This window comes from Phragmites australis, chromosome 15 (genome assembly GCF_958298935.1).
Source record: "Phragmites australis chromosome 15, lpPhrAust1.1, whole genome shotgun sequence".
NCBI classification, from domain to species: domain Eukaryota; kingdom Viridiplantae; phylum Streptophyta; class Magnoliopsida; order Poales; family Poaceae; genus Phragmites; species Phragmites australis.
Window position 1 is genome coordinate 21,810,351 of NC_084935.1, and position 11,385 is coordinate 21,821,735.

The following is an 11,385-nucleotide window of genomic DNA, read 5'->3' on the forward strand; positions in this document are numbered from 1 at the left end:
GCTTGTGTTCTCGATTCGCGTGCAGAAAAAGCCTTCTTCGCGAGGTCAACACGTCTTGGCACGGTTGATAACCATGGAGTAGTGGTATAGTGGTTGCGAGGGTTCTCGATCTATTCTGTTCGGAGCCTTTGGATCATCAACGCCAAAACTCCACCAATCAACTTATCATATTACGTTTCGGAAGATCGGGCAAACGTGCATCAGCCACAGTGGCATGCTTGATGGGCATTAAATCACAGAACAACCTCTCTTCTGAATGCATTGATAATTTACTTAGTCTCTTTGGTGATGTGTTGCCTGAGGGCCATAAAATGTGACTAGCTTGTATGAGTGCAAGTGTCTTCTCAACGGTTTGAGAATGCACTATGTCAAGATAGATGCATGCATAAACAAATGTATGATATACTACAAACAAGATGAGCACAAAGAGAAATGTGATATCTGTGGGGAAAGTCAGTATGTAGTTGTTGAACCGGTATGCGAAGTGGCGTAAACGAAAGCCAATACCACAAAAGGTCCTGCGTTACCTCCCAGTCCTACCAAGATTACAGTGGATGTATATGGAGCCAAAAACTGCAAAACACATGCGTTGGCATAAGGAGGGGACACGTGCTAACCCAAATGTTATAGTGCACGCCTCTGATGCTGAAGCATGGAAACATTTTAGTATGGTTTGCCCAGATTTTGCAATGGAGGTAAGAAATGTTTGGGTCACTATTGCAACTGATGGCTTTAATCCTTTTTTCCTTTGTCGTGTCACAATATTCTTGTTGACTAGTGTTTGTGATACCTTTGAACTTACCTCCAGCTCTTTGCATGAAGGAGAACATGTTTCTTACTCTAGTGATCCCTGGACCCAACCATCCTGGTAGGTACAATTGGAGATAAATGGGATGAAGAGACATGACTACCATATCTTCATGGAGTGGCTCTTGCCTGTGATGATTCGAGGATTTGTCAACAATGAATTATGGGAGGTATTAGCTGAGCTGAGTTACTTTTTTAGAGTGTTGTATGCAAAAGAGGTCGATCCTGCACATATGCTTCAAATGGAAGCAAATATACCTATATATAATTTGCAAGTTGGAGAAAATCTTTCCACCGGGTTTCTTCAATTCAATGGAGCATCTAATGGTACACCTCCTGTATCAGTAAGGGTAGGAGGCCCTGTCAAGTATATTTGGATGTACGGAGTTGAGAGGTATAAACTTCAAATTTCTTATGGTTTTCTTATTACTTATCATAGGCAATGAACTAATTACATGATTCTTGTAGGTTATTGAAAAAACTTAGACAAAAAGTTCGTAACAAAGCTCGTGTTGAAGCCTCAATAGTAGAAGGATGGCTTGTTGAGGAGATCTCGCACTTAACATCACTATACCTGCCCAATCTCATACCTAGCTCCCACAATTGTCCACATCATTGTGATCAAGATGGTCCTTCATCTGAATGTACCCTTAGTTTGTTTCAAGTGTGCGGATGGAAGACTGGTAGAGGAGTGTCTAGGTTCCTAACAGTTGAAGAGTACAAGGCAACAATTATTTATATCTTCACAAACTTGAGCGAATTGGATGAGTATGTAGTAAGTGCTCTAAATATGTTGCTGCACACATTCATAGCTTTAGTTATTTTGCTGAGTGGGGATCAACATGAGAAAGTTGAGTATATGTTTAACCATCTTACTAAGGCCCATGCCAATGTTTGCTAATTATGAGATGTTGATTAGCAGTAATTTTTTGACCTAGGCGTGGTATGTTACTGCAAAAATCTTATGACTGACACTGCACTTTCAAGAGAGAGAGAGAGATAAGATATAACTCTAAGAACTTTAGAATTTATTTTGCATTTTGGTAATATGCAATGGGAGCATGCTACTTTGATAGAGTGTACATTGCATTATGAAATTTTGTACTTATCTAACCTATAACATATTATACAAGCTGGTACCATTGGCTCCACCGTTCGTGTAGAGAGTTTGGAGGAGACACTCAATAGGATTGCTCATGGAGTATATGGTGGCCCTGTGAATGCAACCGCTAGTGGAAATGACAATTACTCCCCTCCTATAGATGATGACTTTCCACTATTTTGAATTCACTTATTATCAATGTCATTATCTATTGAGATGTTCTTTCAATGCTAATGTCGGTTGCCTACATACTCTTTTGAACCCACTATGATTGTAATGCTTCGTGACAATATATTTTATAGACATATTATATGATTGGTGACTTTGTTGACCACTGTGATAATATCATATATGCTATGTTTGGTGACCTTTTGTTTGTGAATATTTTGTGCAATTAATATTATTCTGGTTTGGATCTAATTTTGAATATTAATGTGCAAAAATAGAGCAAAACATCCCTAGTGTTTTATACAGATTCGTAGGGAAATGTTTTTCTGTCACAGGGGTGGACAAACATATGTAAATGTTCCCTAAAGGTGGAAACTGTAGGGAAAGTGAGGCTTAGTTTCCCTAGGAAAGATAAATTGTAAGGAAACATGCTTTCCACATAAGCAGCTTTGCCATGTCACACAGTGTCCCTATAGTTCCTGTTTCGTAAGGAAAGAATCTTTCCCTTCACATTCTAAAAAAAAAATCCGTAGGGAATCAGGTCTTTCCCGTAGAATATTTCCCTACAAATCGTTCCCTACGAAAATCCGAAGGGACAACATTTTCCAACTGTTTCTTGGCCTTTCCCTAGGAAGTCTGACTCTAGGGAAACTTGTAGTTTCTAGTAGTGAATAATGATGTAGAATATCATATCCGCATTTTTCAGACTCTGGCCCTAGCCTATAACCATCCACACACCGAAAAAGTGAGTCTCATGCATCGACTTATACCAAAACATTTCTCGTTCATGCAATAAGGAAAAAGAAAGGCAGTAAGAAGCCACTGTATGATGCCCTTCTCAAGATCAAAGAAGGTTAAACACCATCTCTCTCTCTCTCTCTCTCTCTCTCTCTCTCTCTCTCTCTCTCAAAAGTGTATATGCTTATGACAATCTTGAGGTAATGGGTGTAGAGCTGATGCTGCTAGGATTCATATGGCTGCTGCTTAGCGTATTCTAGGGCGCAACGCATAAGATATGTGTCCGGGAGAGCCTCATGCACCACCTGCTCCCCTGTCCATGGCTCGATGCTGGTGCCGCCGCGTTCATGGGTGTTGTGGCCCGCACAAGGAGGCTCCTTGCTGGAGGAGGCACTGCCGATGACTTCTTCCTGAGAAAGGTATTGTTTTGGTTTGCAGGGTGGAAAACCGGTAAAGCCAAGCAAGTGAGGTCAGGACTTACTTATAGGAACATAAATATAAGAATCAAACAATAGATCTGGTTCTATTGGAACATGAATGATATGAATAACATCGTGAAATATATATCATGATATGGGACAATGTCATGAAATTTGAATAAGAAATCTCACATATATGAAACATGAAGAAATAAAAAAATGAAACGAGTGCTGAAACCTCTACTGCAGAAACGGTCATCCCTACCCCCTTTTCATTGCCGGTTTGGAAATAACTAGTAGTGACAATGTATCACTGACAGTTCATAAGCTGAACTGATAGATCTAACCGTGAACCCTTAAGAAATTATTGCTCTATCGGTGAGCATATGAACCAACATTGATAATCCCAATGATAATCCTTGTCACTTCCGGTTTGGAATACGAGCCAACAGAGATAAGGATTATCATTGCTGGTTCGTATTGGCTCAATTATCACTACCGGTTCAAAAGCTCACCAACATAGCAATAATTGAGCCAATACAAACCAACAATGATAATCCTTAACTCTGTCGGCTCGTATTCCAAATCAGCAGTGATAAGGATTATCACTGTCGGTTCATATGCTCACTGACGGAGAAATAATTGAGTGAATATGAACAAACAATGTTAATTATTATCTCTGTCATTTCATATTCCAAACCGATAGTGACAATTCTTCTATAAATCCTGAGCCTATCTCCCTCAGTCTGCGCCCCATCTCACTTCACTTTCAATCTCTAGAAGTCGCTCCTGAGGGGTAGTGGTGGTCGAAGTGGTGCGATGGTCACCGTTGCCACTATGACCACATCTACCCCTTGTGCTCGGCTTCCATGTCCTCCGAGCTCGTCACCATATCCCAAGCCTGAGCCACCTTGTGAATGCCCTCGATTCCCCGAGCCACCATGTGACCACCCAAGCCACCTCACGACCACCTTCTACGGAGCCCATTACATTTCTAATCTCCAGAAGCCACTCCCGAGGGGTAGTGGTGGTCAAAGTGGTGCGATGGTCACCGTCGCCACTGCGGCTACCTCTAGCCCATGGGCTCATCTTCCATGTCCTCTAAGCTCATTGTCATCTCGTCGACATTGCCCCATCTCAACATCTCCTGAGGCCGTCTCTCCATCTCCCAGCCTCCCCAACTAAATGAGTGGAAAGTTGAGTTGCTAGATTGTGACAATAGGTAGATCTAAATGAGTGGCAGAAAATACATTTGCTTCAAAATGATTATATTTTTACTATTCATTTAGATATGCTATTGCCACTCGAATATCACAAGATGTAAAATGGATGACACAAGACAGCTGTACCAAGAGCTCTTTGACGTATGGTGCAATACTACAAGCCTAGATCCCAAGCCTAAGAGCTCTTGGTACACAGCTTTGTAACATCCATTCCTATTTATCATTGTGGTTTCAAATGAGATTGTAGTTTCAAATTAGGATCAAGCTTGAGTGGGAACATTTCACCATTCATGTAGATATAAAATACTCTACCACGAATATTTCAATATGTGACCTATGTCTAAGTTTGAGATCAAGCTTAGGCAGATCCCCATATTGAACAGTTCATGGTAGAGTAGTTTTGCACATATGGATGGATTATCACTGCTGGTTCTCAGCTTGAACTGCTAATGATAGTTGGATTGTCATGGCCGGTTCATAAGCCGGCTGTGATAATCCAAGATTATCACTGCCGCTAATTCACTATCGGTTACAAAATTGGCAGTGATGCCAGTTTTAGATTGGCAGTGATAGCCTGCTCTGTAGTAGTGAACAAATCTTTCTATCTAAACCCAAAAATCCCTGATTCTATCATTTTCCCAGAAACATGACCAATATACTGAGTTGCTCACTAATCGAGCCATCTACCAAAAATTTCCTACAACTTTGCTTTTATGGTTTTAGGTGACATCTCACTCTAACTTGACCAAAAACAGATTACTATATTACCACATCGACAGAATTTTGTCAGACATCGTCACAGCGGAGGTTTTACGTGGTGATGAAGAGATTCTTTCTTCTTTTCTAGCAAAGATCATGATGCTGTTTGGAAAATGAACACATTTGTTGGTATAGTGTGCCAGCTCTCTCAATATTTCATACCAACAACCCTCGTGTGTGCCAAAAGTGATCCTGAACTGTGATGGGACCGCGAGACAAAAGGTCATAGCTCCGAGTAGTACTCTGAACTGCCATGGTGGCTAGTTGGAGAATAGCTGAGTCCACTTATGCTTTCTTTTGTAACCAGTTCTTGGGAATAGAAACTTATTTTTTTATTAGTAAAAAACAAAAAAAAATGTAAATGAAATCGGTGGGGGTTCTTAGGAATTCGAAGCCGAAGAGATAATGACAACCTAACATGCTTAGTGTTACTTGCCTCCTCCTCCAGCTAGGGTAGGATGACTATGTCACTATTCAGGGAGCTTGAGCGGGTTAGCCCTATGTCCGGTTTGAGTGGGAGGCATCATAGCCCCCATGCACTGAGGGACATGATAAGGAAAATTTATCACATCCTGCGACGTCTTAAATTAGAACATCATCCCCACACCAAGGAAATCACTTTGGCACACACACAATATGTTGTTGTTAGCTCTTGGTATATTGTTTTGAACTAGCCCTGACTGATTATACATAAAACTCAGATAGACAGTCAAATATAATAACATAAAAACTACTGATTGACCATTATGAATCAGTCGATTGGGGTAAGAGAAAAAAATTGAATGCTCGTACTTCCCCCTTGGTCGTAGAAACTCTTGTTTCCTAAAGTCAATTCCCGCGCGACCTTGTCTAGGCTTATCCGAGTGCACACGATAGGTAAAGTTACCCAGATTGTGGCTTACCACTGGTGTACCTATCTTCTGGGTGTCAGACATTTAGTTTAGGGAAGACAAAAAAGAACACAAAGAGATTCAAGTGACCTTATGGGAAATATGAACATTTACTAGTGTAAACTTACTCTTAGTACTTACACAGAGAACTTTTGGAGTTGGTCGACGTTCCAAAAATTATTGAAGACTCATCCATCCTCCATTGCTAAGAGACTTAGGGTGAGTAGACTTGACCACCGTGTAGAGACCCTCCCACTTCGGGGATAGATTGTTGCCATTACATTAGCTCTGAACAAGCAATAGAACTAGGTTCCCGGTTTGGAGGGTTTGTTATCGGACTTCTTAGTAGCAGTAGCTCGAGAGGGATTTCATATTTGGCTGATCGTATTAGCACTTGAGCCCTTCTTGGTAAAGGTACCGATGGAGATGAAAAGGAACTTTAAGCCCCCAAGCGCTAGCAGGAAGGGCCCCAAAATATCCAGCCCCCAAGTCGCGAAAGGTCACGATAAGGGGATCATCATCATGATTACCTAGACCATCATCCCCATCTCCAATGGTGAAGACTTCTCGGGGGTAATCTCCACTACAGGAGTCTAGGTCCATATTATCATCAGACTGCTTTGGGTAGGTATCTCGCAACCCCATGTTGTCGGAAACTTATTGCTAGAATTATTGCCAGAAAGTTCATCGTCAAAGTTTACCCAATTGATTGCCGATTCATCGGTGGGAGGGGTGAGCCCCTCATTTAAGATACCAGTTCTCTTGGGTGAAGTCAACAACATGTTGTGTGTAGATTCTTCAACGCCTATTGTCATGATCCCCATGGACGGTGCCAGCTGTCGACGATTTGTGAACCGCTGATCTAATGAACTTGTTGAAGAATTAGGGGATGATTTGAGTAGACAAATCATAAGGGGAACGAACAGGGGTTTTTAGACAGGTTTGTTCCTCCTTGAGATTATTAACCCCACATCTTGTTTGCCTTGTATTGATCCGAGCCTGTTACAAGGGAGTTCTAGTTAGCCTAGATGGATCTAAACCTAGTTGATGACTTCGTCCTTGGTTTCTGTTGGCTTCTAATGACTTTCTCTTGCTTGATTTGACTTGTTTTGGCATGTACTCTGTTGCAGCCCCTGGCTCCGTATATATATGGGGTGTCATAATATCCTTTGGACTCCTCCTTCCTGTTCTTGGAGATTAACCTTTCCGGTTATGGGACACCTTGGATGCCAACGGGTAGTTTTCTTTCATTGAGTGATCCCCTTCCTGGAGGTATAGATATGCTCCGAGAACTACAAGAAACACTGTGATGCATGGAAATGGTAACTATCCATTATTCATCATCACATGTTTATATACAAGAATACATGTATATCTGAGAGTATAGAGTGAAAAAGAAAAAGGTATAAAAATCTTCGTTAGCCAGCTAGCTAGCCTAACTCCTTCCTCCTCCTCACTCTCTCTTCTCTCCGCTCTCTGCTGCCCATCTGGCATGGCTGTGACAATAGGAGGATGCTGTTTCTAATCCGACAAAGCCCGAGCATGTTTGCACAGAGCCCCCACGTTTACGAGTTTGGAAAAGGGGATTCGCAGCCAGCCAATTTCAAATCAAGAAAACTTGGAACGAGATAGACACGGATGTGCCCTAGAACCTTAACCCACAGACTCAATGAGCATCATGACATCTTTTGCCCGCGCTATCTCCTCCCAAGCTCTGTTGAATTTCAAATGGAACTCGGAGCCACCGCTAGATACCACCCAACCCTAAATCGTATAGCACTCGGTCTCTTCCTTGCCTGCGCCTATATATGTGCACCTAGACCTTCTCCTCAACAACCGCAAGCTTTCCCCTCGAAGCATATAGCAAATCCATTGCCTTAGGAGCTTAGCAACCTCACCAGAGAAGAACTGAAACCCCTCGCTGTCGCTAGGCCACTGTGCTACTCACTGTCGATGACGTGGGTGCAAACAAAGATTGCCGTGAGCTCATGACCCTTTTTTCGGTTGGTTTCCAGTGAGGCGCCATCGTGGGAGAGCTCCTCGCTGCTGTCCTCACACCAGAGATCGAAGAGGTAACCTCCCCGTTGTACGATTTGGATTAGAAGCATAGGATTAGATCATGTGTACCGGTTCAGTGAGTTTAGATGTGGGCCGTTGGATCTAAGATGGATGGCTTGAAGTTAATGAGGATGACATCGCTATTGGGGAGCTGACTTTAGCATTTTTGCTTGCGTGGTAGTGTCGTGTTAGCCAACCGCGCCTACGTGGTATGTCCAGTCAGCATTTATTTTTATTTTAATTATTTTTATGCTTTGCTGACGTCATAAATCATAAATATTACGTAATAATTAGTTTTTCAATAAAAAATAACTTTGAAAATAGGAATAATTCGAAAAATAATTTAATAATGTTTTAATACTTTTATTTAATTTTTCTTAATGTTTTTATATAGTTTATATTTAAAATAAATTCTAGAAAATTCCAAAAACTCATATAAAACCAGAAATAACTTAGGAAAAATTAAAGAAAATTCCGAGCAACATAATTTCATCTGTTGAAAATCTTTTTTGTCTTGTTTTAATCTTTCATAAGGAGTAACTTGTTAATAGTATCTCCAATTTGAGTTGTTCTTTCACTAGATTGTCCTGAAAGACGTGATCTTGTGTGTGATGATGTTTGTTATGTGATGTTTGGTTCTTTTTGATCTTGGTGTTTATATGTTGCCTTTTTACTTATGTTTTCGAGCAGACGCCAACATTTCGGAGGAACTAGAAGGACTACAGGATCAAGACTTCAAAGACCCAACTGAGTACAGTGAAGGTAAGTTGTGTTCTTGAACATACTTATCCCAATTTAAGATGTTTTATTTTATAAACATTCATGCTAATAATTTGTTAGTAATCCAAAGAGTTAGGCTTTACCCTAGTTTTCCCTTGTCATCCTTACCACCAAGGTTATGGTTTTGATTATGGAAGGGTAGATGATAATTAGCCTTGCTTTGTGGTGGTGATCATGATAATTACTCTTGGAAACTTGATAATGGTCATATGCAACAATTATAAAAAATGGTGGCATAATTTTTGTAGCACCATGGTATATGGATTTGAGAAATAGTGTTAATGAGACCGATACAAGTTGTACGGTTGGGATCTGATAGCTTTCTCAAAACTAAGTACCGGTTCATAGAGTGATCTTTTCATGTAAATAGTACAACCACAAGCCTGGAATGGGACGAACCTATCTAATTAATTTGCATACTCTCAGCATTGTGTAGACCATCTAGTTTTATGAAATAGAAGGGTGTAGTTCCAGGGTGTTGAAGAGGAGGCTTCCGTTGTTGAGATTTATTCGTGCGGCAGTGAAACCTTAGTGGGTATGCACATGTTGAGAGGGGCATTGTAAAGGCTTTGTAATGATTTCCTGACCGCGCACCTCGGAAGTGTGTAAGTATTTTGCGAACACGGGCACAATGGATAATCAAGACTTGTGGGTAAAGTGTAGGACCTTTGCAGAGTGTAAAACTGGTTAATTAGTCGTACTCATGGTTACAAGTGGCAATGAAAGCTCACATGATTAGAACTTGATGGTTTGATCAATCATGGTGGTGGGAACTATGATTGAGGTGTTGGTCAACCTTGGTGATGGGAACCTTGGTTGAGGTTTTGAAAGATTGGTTAAGTCAAGATGGTTGGAGTCTTGAGGAGGTTGTTTAGTTACAGCTATTTACTTAATTATTACTACTTTGAAATTGCATTCTTTTGGCTATTGGTAAGAAAGCTTCTAAATCACCATCCCCAAAACATCTATAAGTGGCTTCAGGACAAAGTTGCATTTAAATAAAAGATGAACTTGATGGGATACTCTTACATAAAGTTATCACCAAAGAAAATAGTGGAGAGTATTGATACAATAAACATTAAAGCTCCATGCTATCTCAGTGTATATCCAGTGTGCCATGCTATTTAACATAATTACAATCTCAAGACACTTGGTGCAATCAAAATATCAAACATCACATTTCACATCAAACTCTATCCAATAGTTTGAATTAATTTTATGACCTTATATGTTTATTTAGCTCGAGAAATGTATAAGTAGAACTCCCCTAGCATCTCATCAACCCTTTAGGTAACATTTGGATTCAAGTTATGCATTACGGGAAAACTAGCTTATGTTATTGCTCGACTTGTAATAAGGTATATGAGATGAATCTATAATTCAACTGTTGGTTTTGATCTTAGGACGATCACGCACTAATTAACCTACTCAAGACCTAACTAACTATGCACCATGATCGGTGGCCTAACCAACCTATTGGTTACGGTCCTGTCCACCATCACTATATAAAAGGAGTAGAGCTAGTGGATTGGGGACTTTCTTACCCATGCTTAAAAAACCCCCCAACAATTCTGATCGACTTAGTAGCGCTCAAGTGGCTGAAGGCTATCATCGACACCGGCACATAGCCAGAATATGCCCATTACGCAAACACATCGCCAGCGGCTGCACCATTGACCTCTCCAGCGAGCACCGACAACATCTACATTGGCTTCATTGAAGTATTGATCCATATTGCTGTTCCTCCCAAAGTGGCTGAAATTATCACTAATGGTGTCCCCAAATCAAGGTTAGCTCATCTAATTCAGCTCTAATAGATGTGTTCATACAATTAGGCTAAGGTTTATTGTTGGGTTAGTTCAAATTAAGATCACCATTTGGCCTCTGCACCACCCTAGCCTAATCTTGAACCACTAAAGCATAAAATTCCCTTGATTTGTCTCGGATTAGCCATCAAATTGATTTTTTATGTCTCTCTTGATGTAAATCAAGCTGATTAAGCCCTTATTTGTTGTCAGTTTAGCCCAACTTGATGTTAATGAGCATGTGTAGCCTCGAATTGCAAAACCTCGAAGACCTTGGCTACACCAGTTGCCACGTCAACCTTGTCAGCTAACAAACCTTCTAGGAGGATGTTTGCGTTCAACTCCAGTTGATGGGTCTTCAGGATAGTTATCGTGTAGGCGAGTGTCAGCTCAGCACTCTGTCGGGATTGGCTTAAGAGGTGTTTGGTGATCGTCTCTTGAAACCCACCGAACGCCTCGGCAGGCTTGGTGACCCGGAGAGCGAGCCCGAGACCATCCTCTTCATGAGTAGCCTCTGTCTGGATCCCAACCCCGGCAAGTGCTTCCTAGAAGATGTCAAGTGCTACGACAAGTTGTTGGCGGGCGACTCACATTTGGGCCCCTTCTTGGGTGATAACTTCACGGGCTGTGGAGAGT